This window comes from Microcebus murinus, chromosome 14 (assembly GCF_040939455.1).
Source record: "Microcebus murinus isolate Inina chromosome 14, M.murinus_Inina_mat1.0, whole genome shotgun sequence".
NCBI classification, from domain to species: domain Eukaryota; kingdom Metazoa; phylum Chordata; class Mammalia; order Primates; family Cheirogaleidae; genus Microcebus; species Microcebus murinus.
In genome coordinates, this window is record NC_134117.1 from 80,712,098 (window position 1) to 80,737,578 (window position 25,481).

The 25,481-nt window shown below is 62.7% G+C and overlaps 7 pseudogenes; all 7 read left to right on the forward strand.

The window, feature by feature from the left end:
- Window positions 1-1,754: 1,754 nt before the first annotated feature.
- LOC142875958 (uncharacterized) lies at window positions 1,755-1,873 on the forward strand (annotated as a pseudogene).
- Window positions 1,874-5,632: 3,759 nt separating this feature from the next.
- LOC142875960 (uncharacterized) lies at window positions 5,633-5,751 on the forward strand (annotated as a pseudogene).
- A 3,752-nt stretch (window positions 5,752-9,503) lies between these two features.
- Window positions 9,504-9,622, forward strand: LOC142875961 (uncharacterized; annotated as a pseudogene).
- Window positions 9,623-13,383: 3,761 nt separating this feature from the next.
- LOC142875962 (uncharacterized) lies at window positions 13,384-13,502 on the forward strand (annotated as a pseudogene).
- Window positions 13,503-17,263: 3,761 nt separating this feature from the next.
- LOC142875963 (uncharacterized) lies at window positions 17,264-17,382 on the forward strand (annotated as a pseudogene).
- Window positions 17,383-21,142: 3,760 nt separating this feature from the next.
- LOC142875964 (uncharacterized) lies at window positions 21,143-21,261 on the forward strand (annotated as a pseudogene).
- A 3,772-nt stretch (window positions 21,262-25,033) lies between these two features.
- LOC142875965 (uncharacterized) lies at window positions 25,034-25,152 on the forward strand (annotated as a pseudogene).
- Window positions 25,153-25,481: the final 329 nt, after the last annotated feature.

Here is a 25,481-nt window from a genome sequence, read left to right on the forward strand (position 1 = left end):
GGTCCCCCAGAAGGCTCCCTTGGGACCAGGATTCTCTTGCGGTGACTCTTTAAGGTCTGGCCCCTGGATGGAGGGGCACCAGGAGTAGAGGAGCAGGAAGGGGAAGGGGGTGGCCATGCGAGGGGACACTTTGAGGCCAAGTCCCAGCTTCAGCCTGATCCTCCTGGGAACCCCGCTCTGAGACAAGGAGCCGGGCTTCGCATTCCCACAGCAGCCAGTCGTGGGCTGAGGACACCTGGGGCGTTGGGAACTCCCTGGCTTCTCCTTGGTTTAACATCTGGAGCTGCTTGGGAATCGTGCCGCCACACACACCCGAGTGCAGGTGTCTTCCGCACAGACTGCGGGCCTCGCTCTTCTGAATGCCGCTAGCTCGCCACCCACCCACGGGTGAGCCTGGTCAGGGTACTTTCTCTCAGGGGCAGACTCTCATCCGGGCGGGCTACCGGTGTCTCTGTTTGCTCCTTTCTTTCTTCCATTTCGGGAAAGGCTTCCTTACTGGGTGTGGAAATCTCCTATGCCTTTCCTCGCCTATTCTGTCAGCTTTCAAATTCTCTTTCAGGCCGGGCGCGGTGGCTCAAGCCTGTAATCCTAGCTCTCTGGGAGGCCGAGGCGGGCGGATTGCTCGAGGTCAGGAGTTCGAAACCAGCCTGAGCAAGAGCCAGACCCGGTCTCTACTGTAAATAGAAAGAAATTAATTGGCCAACTAATATATATAGGAAAATGAGCCAGGCATGGTGGCGCATGCCTGTAGTCCCAGCTACTTGGGAGGCTGAGGCAGAAGGATTGCTTGAGCCCAGGAGTTTGAGGTTGCTGTGAGCTAGGCTAACGCCACTGCACTCACTCTAGCCTAGGCAACAAAGCGAGACTGTGTCTCATAAAAAAAAAAAAAAAAATTCTCTTTCAGTTGCCACCCTCACAGATGGATTAGGAAACCCTTCCCGGTGCACTCATTAGTGAAATGACCTCAAGGAAGCTGGAATCCAATATCTAATCGCCGACTTTTAGCGAGTCCACACGCCAGGGTGGTCGGGGTCCAATGCAGCCCCGGCCAGGCCCAGGCCCCTTGGACCGGGCCACAGGAGGACACAGAGGAGGGTCCCGGCCCCCACGAAGCGGTGCCGGCAGTTCTCCACGGGCTTGGGCGTTTTCCAGAGGTAGGAGATGGAGGGGACTGATTTCTTCAGCGCCCCACAAACCACGCCACCCCACCCCACCCATGGGACACCTCCCCAGAGAGAGACGCCCCATACACTGGCTCCCCTCCCCCTTGCGCTGTGCCCCAGCCCTGGCCCGGGGGAATAGGCGGCCGCCCAACAACAGGGCGAGGGGGGGCGCAGCTGAAAGGGGTTGTGGGGGAGGGCGGCCCCTGGCTGGGGTCAAAGGGCGAGCGCCCCGCGCGCGCGTGCGCAGTCAGCGGTGGCGACGCGCTGGGGGTGGGCAGCGGGTAGGTGAAGGAGGCCGAGGCCGGGGGAGGAGACGAGGGGGGCTGGAAGGGCTCCACCTTGACGAGTCCAGCCGTGGAGGCGCATCTTGTGTGAGTGTGAGTGAGTGTGAGTGTGTGTGTGTGTGTGTGTGTGTAGAGAGACAGCCCCCCGCCCCGCCCCGCCCATCACCCCCGTCCCTCGGAGCCCGCTGGACCCGGCGGCGAACTCAACAGGCCCGGCCCGGCGCGGGGCGTGCGTGGGGCGGGAGGAGGCGGCGGGGTTAGCGCAGAGAGGCTCGGCTTCTTGAGCGGGGCAGGGGCGCCCTCCGCCGTCCACGGCCACACCACCCTGAACGCGCCCGATCTCGTCTGGTCTCGGAAGCTAAGCAGGGTCGGGCCTCGTTAGTACTTGGATGGGAGACCGCCTGGGAATACCGGGTGCCACAGGCTGCTTCTTTTTTGTTTTTGTTTTTTTTTGGCCTCTTGTTCTGTCCCCTTTCTGGGAGCGCGGCGGCGGCCCGGGGTGGGGGTGACCCCCACCCTCAGCGCCCGCCGCGGTGCCTGGCGCCCCAGCCCGCACCGTGGGGCCTCCTCTTGTCCCGAGCCGCGACACCGCCGCCACGCGGCAGCACGCGTGGCATCTGGACTGTCAGGTCTCAGACCAAAGGTCTGCTCTGTGGGAACCGACACGCTGGAGGAAACCTTGAGAGTCTGAGAGGGGAGGGAGTTCCAGAAGAAGGCCAGGATGTCATTTTGAGGGAGTGTGTGACCAGAACTCGTCCCGTTGCTTTTGGGGTTCTATGGGCTACACGTAGGAATCTTTGGTGGTGGCACCTGATGTTGGGGGATCCGGAGTCACACCCAGACCTGCTCCACAGGCTTCCTTTTACTTTTCTCTTCGGATTCATTATTTTTAAAAAGTGTCCCTTACCTCTATTATTGCATTTTCTTTTCTCTCTCTTTTCAAGCAGATGATGGGAGTCCAAGTATTCAGGTGACATGTGTTGCCCGTGCCCCCCTCCCCGCTGTGTTCTTATTCATATACCTCTCATGTTGCTCCAGCGTATCGTGGGGGTACCAATGTTAAGGTCGGGTACGTTGCCCTCTCCAAGCCTCCCCCCTCGGGTCAGAGCTTCACGTGCGCCCATCCCCCAGTCGGTGCGCACCCACCCCATTCCCAATGGATGTGTATGCCCATCCCCTCCCCCCACCCGCCCGACACCCACCCGATGAAGGTGATTCCTCTCCGTCCACTTAGGTGTCCATCCGTTCGTACCAATTTGCCGGTGAGCGCGCTCACGTGGTGCTCGTGTGTCCATTCTTGGGATACCTGGCCTACTGGAACGGGTTCCAGCTCTGGCCAGGAGAACACGAGAGGCGCCCTCTCACCGCTGCTCCTCACAGCCGAATGGCACTCCGTGGTGTCCACGCGCCACATTTTATTAATGCACTCCTGGATGGATGGGCACTCGGGTCGCTTCCACATCTTTGCGATTGTGAATTGTGCCCTAACTGTAACCCTAACCCTTACCCAGCCCGTCTCCTCTGCCCCTGCCTGACGCACTCCTCCCCGGCCAGGCCCGTCACTGTCCTGGGCCCCCGCCTGACCGGCTCCTTCCCGCCCGGCCTGTCACCGTCCTCTGCCCCTGCCTGACATGCTCCTTCCCGCCGGGCCTCTCACCGTCCTCGGCCCCTGCCTGACCGGCTCCTCCGTCGCCTGGGCCTTCCAAGGGCTTGGTGTGGACGCTGCTTCCAGGAAGCCCTCCAGAAACCCGGCAGCAGGGTGGCCGCAGCAGTCTCCAGCAGCGGTCCCTAAGTCGCGTGCGGGGGACGTGCCCCGGCTGTGCCGCGGGGGGGGCCCCAGCCTGGTGTCTTCCCTGAGGCCCTGCGGCTGCCGGCTGCCGCCCCCCGCAAGGGGAGAGCCGCGGAGGTGGGGACCGCCTCCTGATGGGATCCCGGGGCTCTCTGTCCTGCCCGAAGGCCCAGCTGGCCTGCGGGTCCTTAGAGTGGCAAAAACCTCCGAAAACTGAGACTGAGGGTCCGGTGGGTGTCTGCACTTTTGTGCTGGGCACCCCAGGGAGGCCCGGGGGCTGGCTGGACAACGTGGTCTGCTGGGCGGGGGGTTTGGAGGAGCAACTGATGCCCTTTGCACTTTGGGTAGCAAGAGTCTGAGGTGTCTCCGAGCCCTGTGCCATGTCGGGGGGGGGGTGCGGGTGGGAGGAGGAGGAGGAGGAGGTGGGAAGGGCCGGGGCCTGCAGTCGTGTTCCCGGGGTGGCACGGCAAGTGGCTTCTTCCACAGGCTGCTTGGCCTGGGCTCCCTGCACCTGGGCCTTTGGAGGACCGGCCCTGTGTTTGCCAACACTTCCTGCAGGGACCCAGAGCTGGGAGGTTGCATCTCTCAGCCCTGGGTCGGGCAGAGCCCCAGCGGGCCATGCCCACAACCTCTCTCAGCACCGGTCCCCCAGAAGGCTCCCTTGGGACCAGGATTCTCTTGCGGTGACTCTTTAAGGTCTGGCCCCTGGATGGAGGGGCACCAGGAGTAGAGGAGCAGGAAGGGGAAGGGGGTGGCCATGCGAGGGGACACTTTGAGGCCAAGTCCCAGCTTCAGCCTGATCCTCCTGGGAACCCCGCTCTGAGACAAGGAGCCGGGCTTCGCATTCCCACAGCAGCCAGTCGTGGGCTGAGGACACCTGGGGCGTTGGGAACTCCCTGGCTTCTCCTTGGTTTAACATCTGGAGCTGCTTGGGAATCGTGCCGCCACACACACCCGAGCGCAGGTGTCTTCCGCACAGACTGCGGGCCTCGCTCTTCTGAATGCCGCTAGCTCGCCACCCACCCACGGGTGAGCCTGGTCAGGGTACTTTCTCTCAGGGGCAGACTCTCATCCGGGCGGGCTACCGGTGTCTCTGTTTGCTCCTTTCTTTCTTCCATTTCGGGAAAGGCTTCCTTACTGGGTGTGGAAATCTCCTATGCCTTTCCTCGCCTATTCTGTCAGCTTTCAAATTCTCTTTCAGGCCGGGCGCGGTGGCTCAAGCCTGTAATCCTAGCTCTCTGGGAGGCCGAGGCGGGCGGATTGCTCGAGGTCAGGAGTTCGAAACCAGCCTGAGCAAGAGCCAGACCCGGTCTCTACTGTAAATAGAAAGAAATTAATTGGCCAACTAATATATATAGGAAAATGAGCCAGGCATGGTGGCGCATGCCTGTAGTCCCAGCTACTTGGGAGGCTGAGGCAGAAGGATTGCTTGAGCCCAGGAGTTTGAGGTTGCTGTGAGCTAGGCTAACGCCACTGCACTCACTCTAGCCTAGGCAACAAAGCGAGACTGTGTCTCATAAAAAAAAAAAAAAAAATTCTCTTTCAGTTGCCACCCTCACAGATGGATTAGGAAACCCTTCCCGGTGCACTCATTAGTGAAATGACCTCAAGGAAGCTGGAATCCAATATCTAATCGCCGACTTTTAGCGAGTCCACACGCCAGGGTGGTCGGGGTCCAATGCAGCCCCGGCCAGGCCCAGGCCCCTTGGACCGGGCCACAGGAGGACACAGAGGAGGGTCCCGGCCCCCACGAAGCGGTGCCGGCAGTTCTCCACGGGCTTGGGCGTTTTCCAGAGGTAGGAGATGGAGGGGACTGATTTCTTCAGCGCCCCACAAACCACGCCACCCCACCCCACCCATGGGACACCTCCCCAGAGAGAGACGCCCCATACACTGGCTCCCCTCCCCCTTGCGCTGTGCCCCAGCCCTGGCCCGGGGGAATAGGCGGCCGCCCAACAACAGGGCGAGGGGGGGCGCAGCTGAAAGGGGTTGTGGGGGAGGGCGGCCCCTGGCTGGGGTCAAAGGGCGAGCGCCCCGCGCGCGCGTGCGCAGTCAGCGGTGGCGACGCGCTGGGGGTGGGCAGCGGGTAGGTGAAGGAGGCCGAGGCCGGGGGAGGAGACGAGGGGGGCTGGAAGGGCTCCACCTTGACGAGTCCAGCCGTGGAGGCGCATCTTGTGTGAGTGTGAGTGAGTGTGAGTGTGTGTGTGTGTGTGTGTGTGTAGAGAGACAGCCCCCCGCCCCGCCCCGCCCATCACCCCCGTCCCTCGGAGCCCGCTGGACCCGGCGGCGAACTCAACAGGCCCGGCCCGGCGCGGGGCGTGCGTGGGGCGGGAGGAGGCGGCGGGGTTAGCGCAGAGAGGCTCGGCTTCTTGAGCGGGGCAGGGGCGCCCTCCGCCGTCCACGGCCACACCACCCTGAACGCGCCCGATCTCGTCTGGTCTCGGAAGCTAAGCAGGGTCGGGCCTCGTTAGTACTTGGATGGGAGACCGCCTGGGAATACCGGGTGCCACAGGCTGCTTCTTTTTTGTTTTTGTTTTTTTTTGGCCTCTTGTTCTGTCCCCTTTCTGGGAGCGCGGCGGCGGCCCGGGGTGGGGGTGACCCCCACCCTCAGCGCCCGCCGCGGTGCCTGGCGCCCCAGCCCGCACCGTGGGGCCTCCTCTTGTCCCGAGCCGCGACACCGCCGCCACGCGGCAGCACGCGTGGCATCTGGACTGTCAGGTCTCAGACCAAAGGTCTGCTCTGTGGGAACCGACACGCTGGAGGAAACCTTGAGAGTCTGAGAGGGGAGGGAGTTCCAGAAGAAGGCCAGGATGTCATTTTGAGGGAGTGTGTGACCAGAACTCGTCCCGTTGCTTTTGGGGTTCTATGGGCTACACGTAGGAATCTTTGGTGGTGGCACCTGATGTTGGGGGATCCGGAGTCACACCCAGACCTGCTCCACAGGCTTCCTTTTACTTTTCTCTTCGGATTCATTATTTTTAAAAAGTGTCCCTTACCTCTATTATTGCATTTTCTTTTCTCTCTCTTTTCAAGCAGATGATGGGAGTCCAAGTATTCAGGTGACATGTGTTGCCCGTGCCCCCCTCCCCGCTGTGTTCTTATTCATATACCTCTCATGTTGCTCCAGCGTATCGTGGGGGTACCAATGTTAAGGTCGGGTACGTTGCCCTCTCCAAGCCTCCCCCCTCGGGTCAGAGCTTCACGTGCGCCCATCCCCCAGTCGGTGCGCACCCACCCCATTCCCAATGGATGTGTATGCCCATCCCCTCCCCCCACCCGCCCGACACCCACCCGATGAAGGTGATTCCTCTCCGTCCACTTAGGTGTCCATCCGTTCGTACCAATTTGCCGGTGAGCGCGCTCACGTGGTGCTCGTGTGTCCATTCTTGGGATACCTGGCCTACTGGAACGGGTTCCAGCTCTGGCCAGGAGAACACGAGAGGCGCCCTCTCACCGCTGCTCCTCACAGCCGAATGGCACTCCGTGGTGTCCACGCGCCACATTTTATTAATGCACTCCTGGATGGATGGGCACTCGGGTCGCTTCCACATCTTTGCGATTGTGAATTGTGCCCTAACTGTAACGCTAACCCTTACCCAGCCCGTCTCCTCTGCCCCTGCCTGACGCACTCCTCCCCGGCCAGGCCCGTCACTGTCCTGGGCCCCCGCCTGACCGGCTCCTTCCCGCCCGGCCTGTCACCGTCCTCTGCCCCTGCCTGACATGCTCCTTCCCGCCGGGCCTCTCACCGTCCTCGGCCCCTGCCTGACCGGCTCCTCCGTCGCCTGGGCCTTCCAAGGGCTTGGTGTGGACGCTGCTTCCAGGAAGCCCTCCAGAAACCCGGCAGCAGGGTGGCCGCAGCAGTCTCCAGCAGCGGTCCCTAAGTCGCGTGCGGGGGACGTGCCCCGGCTGTGCCGCGGGGGGGGCCCCAGCCTGGTGTCTTCCCTGAGGCCCTGCGGCTGCCGGCTGCCGCCCCCCGCAAGGGGAGAGCCGCGGAGGTGGGGACCGCCTCCTGATGGGATCCCGGGGCTCTCTGTCCTGCCCGAAGGCCCAGCTGGCCTGCGGGTCCTTAGAGTGGCAAAAACCTCCGAAAACTGAGACTGAGGGTCCGGTGGGTGTCTGCACTTTTGTGCTGGGCACCCCAGGGAGGCCCGGGGGCTGGCTGGACAACGTGGTCTGCTGGGCGGGGGGTTTGGAGGAGCAACTGATGCCCTTTGCACTTTGGGTAGCAAGAGTCTGAGGTGTCTCCGAGCCCTGTGCCATGTCGGGGGGGGGGGTGCGGGTGGGAGGAGGAGGAGGAGGAGGTGGGAAGGGCCGGGGCCTGCAGTCGTGTTCCCGGGGTGGCACGGCAAGTGGCTTCTTCCACAGGCTGCTTGGCCTGGGCTCCCTGCACCTGGGCCTTTGGAGGACCGGCCCTGTGTTTGCCAACACTTCCTGCAGGGACCCAGAGCTGGGAGGTTGCATCTCTCAGCCCTGGGTCGGGCAGAGCCCCAGCGGGCCATGCCCACAACCTCTCTCAGCACCGGTCCCCCAGAAGGCTCCCTTGGGACCAGGATTCTCTTGCGGTGACTCTTTAAGGTCTGGCCCCTGGATGGAGGGGCACCAGGAGTAGAGGAGCAGGAAGGGGAAGGGGGTGGCCATGCGAGGGGACACTTTGAGGCCAAGTCCCAGCTTCAGCCTGATCCTCCTGGGAACCCCGCTCTGAGACAAGGAGCCGGGCTTCGCATTCCCACAGCAGCCAGTCGTGGGCTGAGGACACCTGGGGCGTTGGGAACTCCCTGGCTTCTCCTTGGTTTAACATCTGGAGCTGCTTGGGAATCGTGCCGCCACACACACCCGAGCGCAGGTGTCTTCCGCACAGACTGCGGGCCTCGCTCTTCTGAATGCCGCTAGCTCGCCACCCACCCACGGGTGAGCCTGGTCAGGGTACTTTCTCTCAGGGGCAGACTCTCATCCGGGCGGGCTACCGGTGTCTCTGTTTGCTCCTTTCTTTCTTCCATTTCGGGAAAGGCTTCCTTACTGGGTGTGGAAATCTCCTATGCCTTTCCTCGCCTATTCTGTCAGCTTTCAAATTCTCTTTCAGGCCGGGCGCGGTGGCTCAAGCCTGTAATCCTAGCTCTCTGGGAGGCCGAGGCGGGCGGATTGCTCGAGGTCAGGAGTTCGAAACCAGCCTGAGCAAGAGCCAGACCCGGTCTCTACTGTAAATAGAAAGAAATTAATTGGCCAACTAATATATATAGGAAAATGAGCCAGGCATGGTGGCGCATGCCTGTAGTCCCAGCTACTTGGGAGGCTGAGGCAGAAGGATTGCTTGAGCCCAGGAGTTTGAGGTTGCTGTGAGCTAGGCTAACGCCACTGCACTCACTCTAGCCTAGGCAACAAAGCGAGACTGTGTCTCATAAAAAAAAAAAAAAAAATTCTCTTTCAGTTGCCACCCTCACAGATGGATTAGGAAACCCTTCCCGGTGCACTCATTAGTGAAATGACCTCAAGGAAGCTGGAATCCAATATCTAATCGCCGACTTTTAGCGAGTCCACACGCCAGGGTGGTCGGGGTCCAATGCAGCCCCGGCCAGGCCCAGGCCCCTTGGACCGGGCCACAGGAGGACACAGAGGAGGGTCCCGGCCCCCACGAAGCGGTGCCGGCAGTTCTCCACGGGCTTGGGCGTTTTCCAGAGGTAGGAGATGGAGGGGACTGATTTCTTCAGCGCCCCACAAACCACGCCACCCCACCCCACCCATGGGACACATCCCCAGAGAGAGACGCCCCATACACTGGCTCCCCTCCCCCTTGCGCTGTGCCCCAGCCCTGGCCCGGGGGAATAGGCGGCCGCCCAACAACAGGGCGAGGGGGGGCGCAGCTGAAAGGGGTTGTGGGGGAGGGCGGCCCCTGGCTGGGGTCAAAGGGCGAGCGCCCCGCGCGCGCGTGCGCAGTCAGCGGTGGCGACGCGCTGGGGGTGGGCAGCGGGTAGGTGAAGGAGGCCGAGGCCGGGGGAGGAGACGAGGGGGGCTGGAAGGGCTCCACCTTGACGAGTCCAGCCGTGGAGGCGCATCTTGTGTGAGTGTGAGTGAGTGTGAGTGTGTGTGTGTGTGTAGAGAGACAGCCCCCCGCCCCGCCCCGCCCATCACCCCCGTCCCTCGGAGCCCGCTGGACCCGGCGGCGAACTCAACAGGCCCGGCCCGGCGCGGGGCGTGCGTGGGGCGGGAGGAGGCGGCGGGGTTAGCGCAGAGAGGCTCGGCTTCTTGAGCGGGGCAGGGGCGCCCTCCGCCGTCCACGGCCACACCACCCTGAACGCGCCCGATCTCGTCTGGTCTCGGAAGCTAAGCAGGGTCGGGCCTCGTTAGTACTTGGATGGGAGACCGCCTGGGAATACCGGGTGCCACAGGCTGCTTCTTTTTTGTTTTTGTTTTTTTTTGGCCTCTTGTTCTGTCCCCTTTCTGGGAGCGCGGCGGCGGCCCGGGGTGGGGGTGACCCCCACCCTCAGCGCCCGCCGCGGTGCCTGGCGCCCCAGCCCGCACCGTGGGGCCTCCTCTTGTCCCGAGCCGCGACACCGCCGCCACGCGGCAGCACGCGTGGCATCTGGACTGTCAGGTCTCAGACCAAAGGTCTGCTCTGTGGGAACCGACACGCTGGAGGAAACCTTGAGAGTCTGAGAGGGGAGGGAGTTCCAGAAGAAGGCCAGGATGTCATTTTGAGGGAGTGTGTGACCAGAACTCGTCCCGTTGCTTTTGGGGTTCTATGGGCTACACGTAGGAATCTTTGGTGGTGGCACCTGATGTTGGGGGATCCGGAGTCACACCCAGACCTGCTCCACAGGCTTCCTTTTACTTTTCTCTTCGGATTCATTATTTTTAAAAAGTGTCCCTTACCTCTATTATTGCATTTTCTTTTCTCTCTCTTTTCAAGCAGATGATGGGAGTCCAAGTATTCAGGTGACATGTGTTGCCCGTGCCCCCCTCCCCGCTGTGTTCTTATTCATATACCTCTCATGTTGCTCCAGCGTATCGTGGGGGTACCAATGTTAAGGTCGGGTACGTTGCCCTCTCCAAGCCTCCCCCCTCGGGTCAGAGCTTCACGTGCGCCCATCCCCCAGTCGGTGCGCACCCACCCCATTCCCAATGGATGTGTATGCCCATCCCCTCCCCCCACCCGCCCGACACCCACCCGATGAAGGTGATTCCTCTCCGTCCACTTAGGTGTCCATCCGTTCGTACCAATTTGCCGGTGAGCGCGCTCACGTGGTGCTCGTGTGTCCATTCTTGGGATACCTGGCCTACTGGAACGGGTTCCAGCTCTGGCCAGGAGAACACGAGAGGCGCCCTCTCACCGCTGCTCCTCACAGCCGAATGGCACTCCGTGGTGTCCACGCGCCACATTTTATTAATGCACTCCTGGATGGATGGGCACTCGGGTCGCTTCCACATCTTTGCGATTGTGAATTGTGCCCTAACTGTAACCCTAACCCTTACCCAGCCCGTCTCCTCTGCCCCTGCCTGACGCACTCCTCCCCGGCCAGGCCCGTCACTGTCCTGGGCCCCCGCCTGACCGGCTCCTTCCCGCCCGGCCTGTCACCGTCCTCTGCCCCTGCCTGACATGCTCCTTCCCGCCGGGCCTCTCACCGTCCTCGGCCCCTGCCTGACCGGCTCCTCCGTCGCCTGGGCCTTCCAAGGGCTTGGTGTGGACGCTGCTTCCAGGAAGCCCTCCAGAAACCCGGCAGCAGGGTGGCCGCAGCAGTCTCCAGCAGCGGTCCCTAAGTCGCGTGCGGGGGACGTGCCCCGGCTGTGCCGCGGGGGGGGCCCAGCCTGGTGTCTTCCCTGAGGCCCTGCGGCTGCCGGCTGCCGCCCCCCGCAAGGGGAGAGCCGCGGAGGTGGGGACCGCCTCCTGATGGGATCCCGGGGCTCTCTGTCCTGCCCGAAGGCCCAGCTGGCCTGCGGGTCCTTAGAGTGGCAAAAACCTCCGAAAACTGAGACTGAGGGTCCGGTGGGTGTCTGCACTTTTGTGCTGGGCACCCCAGGGAGGCCCGGGGGCTGGCTGGACAACGTGGTCTGCTGGGCGGGGGGTTTGGAGGAGCAACTGATGCCCTTTGCACTTTGGGTAGCAAGAGTCTGAGGTGTCTCCGAGCCCTGTGCCATGTCGGGGGGGGGGGGGTGCGGGTGGGAGGAGGAGGAGGAGGAGGTGGGAAGGGCCGGGGCCTGCAGTCGTGTTCCCGGGGTGGCACGGCAAGTGGCTTCTTCCACAGGCTGCTTGGCCTGGGCTCCCTGCACCTGGGCCTTTGGAGGACCGGCCCTGTGTTTGCCAACACTTCCTGCAGGGACCCAGAGCTGGGAGGTTGCATCTCTCAGCCCTGGGTCGGGCAGAGCCCCAGCGGGCCATGCCCACAACCTCTCTCAGCACCGGTCCCCCAGAAGGCTCCCTTGGGACCAGGATTCTCTTGCGGTGACTCTTTAAGGTCTGGCCCCTGGATGGAGGGGCACCAGGAGTAGAGGAGCAGGAAGGGGAAGGGGGTGGCCATGCGAGGGGACACTTTGAGGCCAAGTCCCAGCTTCAGCCTGATCCTCCTGGGAACCCCGCTCTGAGACAAGGAGCCGGGCTTCGCATTCCCACAGCAGCCAGTCGTGGGCTGAGGACACCTGGGGCGTTGGGAACTCCCTGGCTTCTCCTTGGTTTAACATCTGGAGCTGCTTGGGAATCGTGCCGCCACACACACCCGAGTGCAGGTGTCTTCCGCACAGACTGCGGGCCTCGCTCTTCTGAATGCCGCTAGCTCGCCACCCACCCACGGGTGAGCCTGGTCAGGGTACTTTCTCTCAGGGACAGACTCTCATCCGGGCGGGCTACCGGTGTCTCTGTTTGCTCCTTTCTTTCTTCCATTTCGGGAAAGGCTTCCTTACTGGGTGTGGAAATCTCCTATGCCTTTCCTCGCCTATTCTGTCAGCTTTCAAATTCTCTTTCAGGCCGGGCGCGGTGGCTCAAGCCTGTAATCCTAGCTCTCTGGGAGGCCGAGGCGGGCGGATTGCTCGAGGTCAGGAGTTCGAAACCAGCCTGAGCAAGAGCCAGACCCGGTCTCTACTGTAAATAGAAAGAAATTAATTGGCCAACTAATATATATAGGAAAATGAGCCAGGCATGGTGGCGCATGCCTGTAGTCCCAGCTACTTGGGAGGCTGAGGCAGAAGGATTGCTTGAGCCCAGGAGTTTGAGGTTGCTGTGAGCTAGGCTAACGCCACTGCACTCACTCTAGCCTAGGCAACAAAGCGAGACTGTGTCTCATAAAAAAAAAAAAAAAAATTCTCTTTCAGTTGCCACCCTCACAGATGGATTAGGAAACCCTTCCCGGTGCACTCATTAGTGAAATGACCTCAAGGAAGCTGGAATCCAATATCTAATCGCCGACTTTTAGCGAGTCCACACGCCAGGGTGGTCGGGGTCCAATGCAGCCCCGGCCAGGCCCAGGCCCCTTGGACCGGGCCACAGGAGGACACAGAGGAGGGTCCCGGCCCCCACGAAGCGGTGCCGGCAGTTCTCCACGGGCTTGGGCGTTTTCCAGAGGTAGGAGATGGAGGGGACTGATTTCTTCAGCGCCCCACAAACCACGCCACCCCACCCCACCCATGGGACACATCCCCAGAGAGAGACGCCCCATACACTGGCTCCCCTCCCCCTTGCGCTGTGCCCCAGCCCTGGCCCGGGGGAATAGGCGGCCGCCCAACAACAGGGCGAGGGGGGGCGCAGCTGAAAGGGGTTGTGGGGGAGGGCGGCCCCTGGCTGGGGTCAAAGGGCGAGCGCCCCGCGCGCGCGTGCGCAGTCAGCGGTGGCGACGCGCTGGGGGTGGGCAGCGGGTAGGTGAAGGAGGCCGAGGCCGGGGGAGGAGACGAGGGGGGCTGGAAGGGCTCCACCTTGACGAGTCCAGCCGTGGAGGCGCATCTTGTGTGAGTGTGAGTGAGTGTGAGTGTGTGTGTGTGTGTGTGTGTGTAGAGAGACAGCCCCCCGCCCCGCCCCGCCCATCACCCCCGTCCCTCGGAGCCCGCTGGACCCGGCGGCGAACTCAACAGGCCCGGCCCGGCGCGGGGCGTGCGTGGGGCGGGAGGAGGCGGCGGGGTTAGCGCAGAGAGGCTCGGCTTCTTGAGCGGGGCAGGGGCGCCCTCCGCCGTCCACGGCCACACCACCCTGAACGCGCCCGATCTCGTCTGGTCTCGGAAGCTAAGCAGGGTCGGGCCTCGTTAGTACTTGGATGGGAGACCGCCTGGGAATACCGGGTGCCACAGGCTGCTTCTTTTTTGTTTTTGTTTTTTTTTGGCCTCTTGTTCTGTCCCCTTTCTGGGAGCGCGGCGGCGGCCCGGGGTGGGGGTGACCCCCACCCTCAGCGCCCGCCGCGGTGCCTGGCGCCCCAGCCCGCACCGTGGGGCCTCCTCTTGTCCCGAGCCGCGACACCGCCGCCACGCGGCAGCACGCGTGGCATCTGGACTGTCAGGTCTCAGACCAAAGGTCTGCTCTGTGGGAACCGACACGCTGGAGGAAACCTTGAGAGTCTGAGAGGGGAGGGAGTTCCAGAAGAAGGCCAGGATGTCATTTTGAGGGAGTGTGTGACCAGAACTCGTCCCGTTGCTTTTGGGGTTCTATGGGCTACACGTAGGAATCTTTGGTGGTGGCACCTGATGTTGGGGGATCCGGAGTCACACCCAGACCTGCTCCACAGGCTTCCTTTTACTTTTCTCTTCGGATTCATTATTTTTAAAAAGTGTCCCTTACCTCTATTATTGCATTTTCTTTTCTCTCTCTTTTCAAGCAGATGATGGGAGTCCAAGTATTCAGGTGACATGTGTTGCCCGTGCCCCCCTCCCCGCTGTGTTCTTATTCATATACCTCTCATGTTGCTCCAGCGTATCGTGGGGGTACCAATGTTAAGGTCGGGTACGTTGCCCTCTCCAAGCCTCCCCCCTCGGGTCAGAGCTTCACGTGCGCCCATCCCCCAGTCGGTGCGCACCCACCCCATTCCCAATGGATGTGTATGCCCATCCCCTCCCCCCACCCGCCCGACACCCACCCGATGAAGGTGATTCCTCTCCGTCCACTTAGGTGTCCATCCGTTCGTACCAATTTGCCGGTGAGCGCGCTCACGTGGTGCTCGTGTGTCCATTCTTGGGATACCTGGCCTACTGGAACGGGTTCCAGCTCTGGCCAGGAGAACACGAGAGGCGCCCTCTCACCGCTGCTCCTCACAGCCGAATGGCACTCCGTGGTGTCCACGCGCCACATTTTATTAATGCACTCCTGGATGGATGGGCACTCGGGTCGCTTCCACATCTTTGCGATTGTGAATTGTGCCCTAACTGTAACCCTAACCCTTACCCAGCCCGTCTCCTCTGCCCCTGCCTGACGCACTCCTCCCCGGCCAGGCCCGTCACTGTCCTGGGCCCCCGCCTGACCGGCTCCTTCCCGCCCGGCCTGTCACCGTCCTCTGCCCCTGCCTGACATGCTCCTTCCCGCCGGGCCTCTCACCGTCCTCGGCCCCTGCCTGACCGGCTCCTCCGTCGCCTGGGCCTTCCAAGGGCTTGGTGTGGACGCTGCTTCCAGGAAGCCCTCCAGAAACCCGGCAGCAGGGTGGCCGCAGCAGTCTCCAGCAGCGGTCCCTAAGTCGCGTGCGGGGGACGTGCCCCGGCTGTGCCGCGGGGGGGGCCCCAGCCTGGTGTCTTCCCTGAGGCCCTGCGGCTGCCGGCTGCCGCCCCCCGCAAGGGGAGAGCCGCGGAGGTGGGGACCGCCTCCTGATGGGATCCCGGGGCTCTCTGTCCTGCCCGAAGGCCCAGCTGGCCTGCGGGTCCTTAGAGTGGCAAAAACCTCCGAAAACTGAGACTGAGGGTCCGGTGGGTGTCTGCACTTTTGTGCTGGGCACCCCAGGGAGGCCCGGGGGCTGGCTGGACAACGTGGTCTGCTGGGCGGGGGGTTTGGAGGAGCAACTGATGCCCTTTGCACTTTGGGTAGCAAGAGTCTGAGGTGTCTCCGAGCCCTGTGCCATGTCGGGGGGGGGGGTGCGGGTGGGAGGAGGAGGAGGAGGAGGTGGGAAGGGCCGGGGGCCTGCAGTCGTGTTCCCGGGGTGGCACGGCAAGTGGCTTCTTCCACAGGCTGCTTGGCCTGGGCTCCCTGCACCTGGGCCTTTGGAGGACCGGCCCTGTGTTTGCCAACACTTCCTGCAGGGACCCAGAGCTGGGAGGTTGCATCTCTCAGCCCTGGGTCGGGCAGAGCCCCAGCGGGCCATGCCCACAACCTCTCTCAGCACCGGTCCCCCAGAAGGCTCCCTTGGGACCAGGATTCTCTTGCGGTGACTCTTTAAGGTCTGGCCCCTGGATGGAGGGGCACCAGGAGTAGAGGAGCAGGAAGGGGAAGGGGGTGGCCATGCGAGGGGACACTTTGAGGCCAAGTCCCAGCTTCAGCCTGATCCTCCTGGGAACCCCGCTCTGAGACAAGGAGCCGGGCTTCGCATTCCCACAGCAGCCAGTCGTGGGCTGAGGACACCTGGGGCGTTGGGAACTCCCTGGCTTCTCCTTGGTTTAACATCTGGAGCTGCTTGGGAATCGTGCCGCCACACACACCCGAGTGCAGGTGTCTTCCGCACAGACTGCGGGCCTCGCTCTTCTGAATGCCGCTAGCTCGCCACCCACCCACGGGTGAGCCTGGTCAGGGTACTTTCTCTCAGGGGCAGACTCTCATCCGGGCGGGCTACCGGTGTCTCTGTTTGCTCCTTTCTTTCTTCCATTTCGGGAAAGGCTTCCTTACTGGGTGTGGAAATCTCCTATGCCTTTCCTCGCCTATTCTGTCAGCTTTCAAATTCTCTTTCAGGCCGGGCGCGGTGGCTCAAGCCTGTAATCCTAGCTCTCTGGGAGGCCGAGGCGGGCGGATTGCTCGAGGTCAGGAGTTCGAAACCAGCCTGAGCAAGAGCCAGACCCGGTCTCTACTGTAAATAGAAAGAAATTAATTGGCCAACTAATATATATAGGAAAATGAGCCAGGCATGGTGGCGCATGCCTGTAGTCCCAGCTACTTGGGAGGCTGAGGCAGAAGGATTGCTTGAGCCCAGGAGTTTGAGGTTGCTGTGAGCTAGGCTAACGCCACTGCACTCACTCTAGCCTAGGCAACAAAGCGAGACTGTGTCTCATAAAAAAAAAAAAAAAAATTCTCTTTCAGTTGCCACCCTCACAGATGGATTAGGAAACCCTTCCCGGTGCACTCATTAGTGAAATGACCTCAAGGAAGCTGGAATCCAATATCTAATCGCCGACTTTTAGCGAGTCCACACGCCAGGGTGGTCGGGGTCCAATGCAGCCCCGGCCAGGCCCAGGCCCCTTGGACCGGGCCACAGGAGGACACAGAGGAGGGTCCCGGCCCCCACGAAGCGGTGCCGGCAGTTCTCCACGGGCTTGGGCGTTTTCCAGAGGTAGGAGATGGAGGGGACTGATTTCTTCAGCGCCCCACAAACCACGCCACCCCACCCCACCCATGGGACACCTCCCCAGAGAGAGACGCCCCATACACTGGCTCCCCTCCCCCTTGCGCTGTGCCCCAGCCCTGGCCCGGGGGAATAGGCGGCCGCCCAACAACAGGGCGAGGGGGGGCGCAGCTGAAAGGGGTTGTGGGGGAGGGCGGCCCCTGGCTGGGGTCAAAGGGCGAGCGCCCCGCGCGCGCGTGCGCAGTCAGCGGTGGCGACGCGCTGGGGGTGGGCAGCGGGTAGGTGAAGGAGGCCGAGGCCGGGGGAGGAGACGAGGGGGGCTGGAAGGGCTCCACCTTGACGAGTCCAGCCGTGGAGGCGCATCTTGTGTGAGTGTGAGTGAGTGTGAGTGTGTGTGTGTGTGTGTGTGTGTAGAGAGACAGCCCCCCGCCCCGCCCCGCCCATCACCCCCGTCCCTCGGAGCCCGCTGGACCCGGCGGCGAACTCAACAGGCCCGGCCCGGCGCGGGGCGTGCGTGGGGCGGGAGGAGGCGGCGGGGTTAGCGCAGAGAGGCTCGGCTTCTTGAGCGGGGCAGGGGCGCCCTCCGCCGTCCACGGCCACACCACCCTGAACGCGCCCGATCTCGTCTGGTCTCGGAAGCTAAGCAGGGTCGGGCCTCGTTAGTACTTGGATGGGAGACCGCCTGGGAATACCGGGTGCCACAGGCTGCTTCTTTTTTGTTTTTGTTTTTTTTTGGCCTCTTGTTCTGTCCCCTTTCTGGGAGCGCGGCGGCGGCCCGGGGTGGGGGTGACCCCCACCCTCAGCGCCCGCCGCGGTGCCTGGCGCCCCAGCCCGCACCGTGGGGCCTCCTCTTGTCCCGAGCCGCGACACCGCCGCCACGCGGCAGCACGCGTGGCATCTGGACTGTCAGGTCTCAGACCAAAGGTCTGCTCTGTGGGAACCGACACGCTGGAGGAAACCTTGAGAGTCTGAGAGGGGAGGGAGTTCCAGAAGAAGGCCAGGATGTCATTTTGAGGGAGTGTGTGACCAGAACTCGTCCCGTTGCTTTTGGGGTTCTATGGGCTACACGTAGGAATCTTTGGTGGTGGCACCTGATGTTGGGGGATCCGGAGTCACACCCAGACCTGCTCCACAGGCTTCCTTTTACTTTTCTCTTCGGATTCATTATTTTTAAAAAGTGTCCCTTACCTCTATTATTGCATTTTCTTTTCTCTCTCTTTTCAAGCAGATGATGGGAGTCCAAGTATTCAGGTGACATGTGTTGCCCGTGCCCCCCTCCCCGCTGTGTTCTTATTCATATACCTCTCATGTTGCTCCAGCGTATCGTGGGGGTACCAATGTTAAGGTCGGGTACGTTGCCCTCTCCAAGCCTCCCCCCTCGGGTCAGAGCTTCACGTGCGCCCATCCCCCAGTCGGTGCGCACCCACCCCATTCCCAATGGATGTGTATGCCCATCCCCTCCCCCCACCCGCCCGACACCCACCCGATGAAGGTGATTCCTCTCCGTCCACTTAGGTGTCCATCCGTTCGTACCAATTTGCCGGTGAGCGCGCTCACGTGGTGCTCGTGTGTCCATTCTTGGGATACCTGGCCTACTGGAACGGGTTCCAGCTCTGGCCAGGAGAACACGAGAGGCGCCCTCTCACCGCTGCTCCTCACAGCCGAATGGCACTCCGTGGTGTCCACGCGCCACATTTTATTAATGCACTCCTGGATGGATGGGCACTCGGGTCGCTTCCACATCTTTGCGATTGTGAATTGTGCCCTAACTGTAACGCTAACCCTTACCCAGCCCGTCTCCTCTGCCCCTGCCTGACGCACTCCTCCCCGGCCAGGCCCGTCACTGTCCTGGGCCCCCGCCTGACCGGCTCCTTCCCGCCCGGCCTGTCACCGTCCTCTGCCCCTGCCTGACATGCTCCTTCCCGCCGGGCCTCTCACCGTCCTCGGCCCCTGCCTGACCGGCTCCTCCGTCGCCTGGGCCTTCCAAGGGCTTGGTGTGGACGCTGCTTCCAGGAAGCCCTCCAGAAACCCGGCAGCAGGGTGGCCGCAGCAGTCTCCAGCAGCGGTCCCTAAGTCGCGTGCGGGGGACGTGCCCCGGCTGTGCCGCGGGGGGGGCCCCAGCCTGGTGTCTTCCCTGAGGCCCTGCGGCTGCCGGCTGCCGCCCCCCGCAAGGGGAGAGCCGCGGAGGTGGGGACCGCCTCCTGATGGGATCCCGGGGCTCTCTGTCCTGCCCGAAGGCCCAGCTGGCCTGCGGGTCCTTAGAGTGGCAAAAACCTCCGAAAACTGAGACTGAGGGTCCGGTGGGTGTCTGCACTTTTGTGCTGGGCACCCCAGGGAGGCCCGGGGGCTGGCTGGACAACGTGGTCTGCTGGGCGGGGGGTTTGGAGGAGCAACTGATGCCCTTTGCACTTTGGGTAGCAAGAGTCTGAGGTGTCTCCGAGCCCTGTGCCATGTCGGGGGGGGGGGTGCGGGTGGGAGGAGGAGGAGGAGGAGGTGGGAAGGGCCGGGGCCTGCAGTCGTGTTCCCGGGGTGGCACGGCAAGTGGCTTCTTCCACAGGCTGCTTGGCCTGGGCTCCCTGCACCTGGGCCTTTGGAGGACCGGCCCTGTGTTTGCCAACACTTCCTGCAGGGACCCAGAGCTGGGAGGTTGCATCTCTCAGCCCTGGGTCGGGCAGAGCCCCAGCGGGCCATGCCCACAACCTCTCTCAGCACCGGTCCCCCAGAAGGCTCCCTTGGGACCAGGATTCTCTTGCGGTGACTCTTTAAGGTCTGGCCCCTGGATGGAGGGGCACCAGGAGTAGAGGAGCAGGAAGGGGAAGGGGGTGGCCATGCGAGGGGACACTTTGAGGCCAAGTCCCAGCTTCAGCCTGATCCTCCTGGGAACCCCGCTCTGAGACAAGGAGCCGGGCTTCGCATTCCCACAGCAGCCAGTCGTGGGCTGAGGACACCTGGGGCGTTGGGAACTCCCTGGCTTCTCCTTGGTTTAACATCTGGAGCTGCTTGGGAATCGTGCCGCCACACACACCCGAGTGCAGGTGTCTTCCGCACAGACTGCGGGCCTCGCTCTTCTGAATGCCGCTAGCTCGCCACCCACCCACGGGTGAGCCTGGTCAGGGTACTTTCTCTCAGGGGCAGACTCTCATCCGGGCGGGCTACCGGTGTCTCTGTTTGCTCCTTTCTTTCTTCCATTTCGGGAAAGGCTTCCTTACTGGGTGTGGAAATCTCCTATGCCTTTCCTCGCCTATTCTGTCAGCTTTCAAATTCTCTTTCAGGCCGGGCGCGGTGGCTCAAGCCTGTAATCCTAGCTCTCTGGGAGGCCGAGGCGGGCGGATTGCTCGAGGTCAGGAGTTCGAAACCAGCCTGAGCAAGAGCCAGACCCGGTCTCTACTGTAAATAGAAAGAAATTAATTGGCCAACTAATATATATAGGAAAATGAGCCAGGCATGGTGGCGCATGCCTGTAGTCCCAGCTACTTGGGAGGCTGAGGCAGAAGGATTGCTTGAGCCCAGGAGTTTGAGGTTGCTGTGAGCTAGGCTAACGCCACTGCACTCACTCTAGCCTAGGCAACAAAGCGAGACTGTGTCTCATAAAAAAAAAAAAAAAAATTCTCTTTCAGTTGCCACCCTCACAGATGGATTAGGAAACCCTTCCCGGTGCACTCATTAGTGAAATGACCTCAAGGAAGCTGGAATCCAATATCTAATCGCCGACTTTTAGCGAGTCCACACGCCAGGGTGGTCGGGGTCCAATGCAGCCCCGGCCAGGCCCAGGCCCCTTGGACCGGGCCACAGGAGGACACAGAGGAGGGTCCCGGCCCCCACGAAGCGGTGCCGGCAGTTCTCCACGGGCTTGGGCGTTTTCCAGAGGTAGGAGATGGAGGGGACTGATTTCTTCAGCGCCCCACAAACCACGCCACCCCACCCCACCCATGGGACACCTCCCCAGAGAGAGACGCCCCATACACTGGCTCCCCTCCCCCTTGCGCTGTGCCCCAGCCCTGGCCCGGGGGAATAGGCGGCCGCCCAACAACAGGGCGAGGGGGGGCGCAGCTGAAAGGGGTTGTGGGGGAGGGCGGCCCCTGGCTGGGGTCAAAGGGCGAGCGCCCCGCGCGCGCGCGCGCGCGTGCGCAGTCAGCGGTGGCGACGCGCTGGGGGTGGGCAGCGGGTAGGTGAAGGAGGCCGAGGCCGGGGGAGGAGACGAGGGGGGCTGGAAGGGCTCCACCTTGACGAGTCCAGCCGTGGAGGCGCATCTTGTGTGAGTGTGAGTGAGTGTGAGTGTGTGTGTGTGTGTAGAGAGACAGCCCCCCGCCCCGCCCCGCCCATCACCCCCGTCCCTCGGAGCCCGCTGGACCCGGCGGCGAACTCAACAGGCCCGGCCCGGCGCGGGGCGTGCGTGGGGCGGGAGGAGGCGGCGGGGTTAGCGCAGAGAGGCTCGGCTTCTTGAGCGGGGCAGGGGCGCCCTCCGCCGTCCACGGCCACACCACCCTGAACGCGCCCGATCTCGTCTGGTCTCGGAAGCTAAGCAGGGTCGGGCCTCGTTAGTACTTGGATGGGAGACCGCCTGGGAATACCGGGTGCCACAGGCTGCTTCTTTTTTGTTTTTGTTTTTTTTTGGCCTCTTGTTCTGTCCCCTTTCTGGGAGCGCGGCGGCGGCCCGGGGTGGGGGTGACCCCCACCCTCAGCGCCCGCCGCGGTGCCTGGCGCCCCAGCCCGCACCGTGGGGCCTCCTCTTGTCCCGAGCCGCGACACCGCCGCCACGCGGCAGCACGCGTGGCATCTGGACTGTCAGGTCTCAGACCAAAGGTCTGCTCTGTGGGAACCGACACGCTGGAGGAAACCTTGAGAGTCTGAGAGGGGAGGGAGTTCCAGAAGAAGGCCAGGATGTCATTTTGAGGGAGTGTGTGACCAGAACTCGTCCCGTTGCTTTTGGGGTTCTATGGGCTACACGTAGGAATCTTTGGTGGTGGCACCTGATGTTGGGGGATCCGGAGTCACACCCAGACCTGCTCCACAGGCTTCCTTTTACTTTTCTCTTCGGATTCATTATTTTTAAAAAGTGTCCCTTACCTCTATTATTGCATTTTCTTTTCTCTCTCTTTTCAAGCAGATGATGGGAGTCCAAGTATTCAGGTGACATGTGTTGCCCGTGCCCCCCTCCCCGCTGTGTTCTTATTCATATACCTCTCATGTTGCTCCAGCGTATCGTGGGGGTACCAATGTTAAGGTCGGGTACGTTGCCCTCTCCAAGCCTCCCCCCTCGGGTCAGAGCTTCACGTGCGCCCATCCCCCAGTCGGTGCGCACCCACCCCATTCCCAATGGATGTGTATGCCCATCCCCTCCCCCCACCCGCCCGACACCCACCCGATGAAGGTGATTCCTCTCCGTCCACTTAGGTGTCCATCCGTTCGTACCAATTTGCCGGTGAGCGCGCTCACGTGGTGCTCGTGTGTCCATTCTTGGGATACCTGGCCTACTGGAACGGGTTCCAGCTCTGGCCAGGAGAACACGAGAGGCGCCCTCTCACCGCTGCTCCTCACAGCCGAATGGCACTCCGTGGTGTCCACGCGCCACATTTTATTAATGCACTCCTGGATGGATGGGCACTCGGGTCGCTTCCACATCTTTGCGATTGTGAATTGTGCCCTAACTGTAACCCTAACCCTTACCCAGCCCGTCTCCTCTGCCCCTGCCTGACGCACTCCTCCCCGGCCAGGCCCGTCACTGTCCTGGGCCCCCGCCTGACCGGCTCCTTCCCGCCCGGCCTGTCACCGTCCTCTGCCCCTGCCTGACATGCTCCTTCCCGCCGGGCCTCTCACCGTCCTCGGCCCCTGCCTGACCGGCTCCTCCGTCGCCTGGGCCTTCCAAGGGCTTGGTGTGGACGCTGCTTCCAGGAAGCCCTCCAGAAACCCGGCAGCAGGGTGGCCGCAGCAGTCTCCAGCAGCGGTCCCTAAGTCGCGTGCGGGGGACGTGCCCCGGCTGTGCCGCGGGGGGGGCCCAGCCTGGTGTCTTCCCTGAGGCCCTGCGGCTGCCGGCTGCCGCCCCCCGCAAGGGGAGAGCCGCGGAGGTGGGGACCGCCTCCTGATGGGATCCCGGGGCTCTCTGTCCTGCCCGAAGGCCCAGCTGGCCTGCGGGTCCTTAGAGTGGCAAAAACCTCCGAAAACTGAGACTGAGGGTCCGGTGGGTGTCTGCACTTTTGTGCTGGGCACCCCAGGGAGGCCCGGGGGCTGGCTGGACAACGTGGTCTGCTGGGCGGGGGGTTTGGAGGAGCAACTGATGCCCTTTGCACTTTGGGTAGCAAGAGTCTGAGGTGTCTCCGAGCCCTGTGCCATGTCGGGGGGGGGGTGCGGGTGGGAGGAGGAGGAGGAGGAGGTGGGAAGGGCCGGGGCCTGCAGTCGTGTTCCCGGGGTGGCACGGCAAGTGGCTTCTTCCACAGGCTGCTTGGCCTGGGCTCCCTGCACCTGGGCCTTTGGAGGACCGGCCCTGTGTTTGCCAACACTTCCTGCAGGGACCCAGAGCTGGGAGGTTGCATCTCTCAGCCCTGGGTCGGGCAGAGCCCCAGCGGGCCATGCCCACAACCTCTCTCAGCACCGGTCCCCCAGAAGGCTCCCTTGGGACCAGGATTCTCTTGCGGTGACTCTTTAAGGTCTGGCCCCTGGATGGAGGGGCACCAGGAGTAGAGGAGCAGGAAGGGGAAGGGGGTGGCCATGCGAGGGGACACTTTGAGGCCAAGTCCCAGCTTCAGCCTGATCCTCCTGGGAACCCCGCTCTGAGACAAGGAGCCGGGCTTCGCATTCCCACAGCAGCCAGTCGTGGGCTGAGGACACCTGGGGCGTTGGGAACTCCCTGGCTTCTCCTTGGTTTAACATCTGGAGCTGCTTGGGAATCGTGCCGCCACACACACCCGAGTGCAGGTGTCTTCCGCACAGACTGCGGGCCTCGCTCTTCTGAATGCCGCTAGCTCGCCACCCACCCACGGGTGAGCCTGGTCAGGGTACTTTCTCTCAGGGGCAGACTCTCATCCGGGCGGGCTACCGGTGTCTCTGTTTGCTCCTTTCTTTCTTCCATTTCGGGAAAGGCTTCCTTACTGGGTGTGGAAATCTCCTATGCCTTTCCTCGCCTATTCTGTCAGCTTTCAAATTCTCTTTCAGGCCGGGCGCGGTGGCTCAAGCCTGTAATCCTAGCTCTCTGGGAGGCCGAGGCGGGCGGATTGCTCGAGGTCAGGAGTTCGAAACCAGCCTGAGCAAGAGCCAGACCCGGTCTCTACTGTAAATAGAAAGAAATTAATTGGCCAACTAATATATATAGGAAAATGAGCCAGGCATGGTGGCGCATGCCTGTAGTCCCAGCTACTTGGGAGGCTGAGGCAGAAGGATTGCTTGAGCCCAGGAGTTTGAGGTTGCTGTGAGCTAGGCTAACGCCACTGCACTCACTCTAGCCTAGGCAACAAAGCGAGACTGTGTCTCATAAAAAAAAAAAAAAAAATTCTCTTTCAGTTGCCACCCTCACAGATGGATTAGGAAACCCTTCCCGGTGCACTCATTAGTGAAATGACCTCAAGGAAGCTGGAATCCAATATCTAATCGCCGACTTTTAGCGAGTCCACACGCCAGGGTGGTCGGGGTCCAATGCAGCCCCGGCCAGGCCCAGGCCCCTTGGACCGGGCCACAGGAGGACACAGAGGAGGGTCCCGGCCCCCACGAAGCGGTGCCGGCAGTTCCCCACGGGCTTGGGCGTTTTCCAGAGGTAGGAGATGGAGGGGACTGATTTCTTCAGCGCCCCACAAACCACGCCACCCCACCCCACCCATGGGACACATCCCCAGAGAGAGACGCCCCATACACTGGCTCCCCTCCCCCTTGCGCTGTGCCCCAGCCCTGGCCCGGGGGAATAGGCGGCCGCCCAACAACAGGGCGAGGGGGGGCGCAGCTGAAAGGGGTTGTGGGGGAGGGCGGCCCCTGGCTGGGGTCAAAGGGCGAGCGCCCCGCGCGCGCGCGCGCGCGTGCGCAGTCAGCGGTGGCGACGCGCTGGGGATGGGCAGCGGGTAGGTGAAGGAGGCCGAGGCCGGGGGAGGAGACGAGGGGGGCTGGAAGGGCTCCACCTTGACGAGTCCAGCCGTGGAGGCGCATCTTGTGTGAGTGTGAGTGAGTGTGAGTGAGTGAGTGTGTGTGTGTGTGTGTGTGTAGAGAGACAGCCCCCCGCCCCGCCCCGCCCATCACCCCCGTCCCTCGGAGCCCGCTGGACCCGGCGGCGAACTCAACAGGCCCGGCCTGGCGCGGGGCGTGCGTGGGGCGGGAGGAGGCGGCGGGGTTAGCGCAGAGAGGCTCGGCTTCTTGAGCGGGGCAGGGGCGCCCTCCGCCGTCCACGGCCACACCACCCTGAACGCGCCCGATCTCGTCTGGTCTCGGAAGCTAAGCAGGGTCGGGCCTCGTTAGTACTTGGATGGGAGACCGCCTGGGAATACCGGGTGCCACAGGCTGCTTCTTTTTTGTTTTTGTTTTTTTTTGGCCTCTTGTTCTGTCCCCTTTCTGGGAGCGCGGCGGCGGCCCGGGGTGGGGGTGACCCCCACCCTCAGCGCCCGCCGCGGTGCCTGGCGCCCCAGCCCGCACCGTGGGGCCTCCTCTTGTCCCGAGCCGCGACACCGCCGCCACGCGGCAGCACGCGTGGCATCTGGACTGTCAGGTCTCAGACCAAAGGTCTGCTCTGTGGGAACCGACACGCTGGAGGAAACCTTGAGAGTCTGAGAGGGGAGGGAGTTCCAGAAGAAGGCCAGGATGTCATTTTGAGGGAGTGTGTGACCAGAACTCG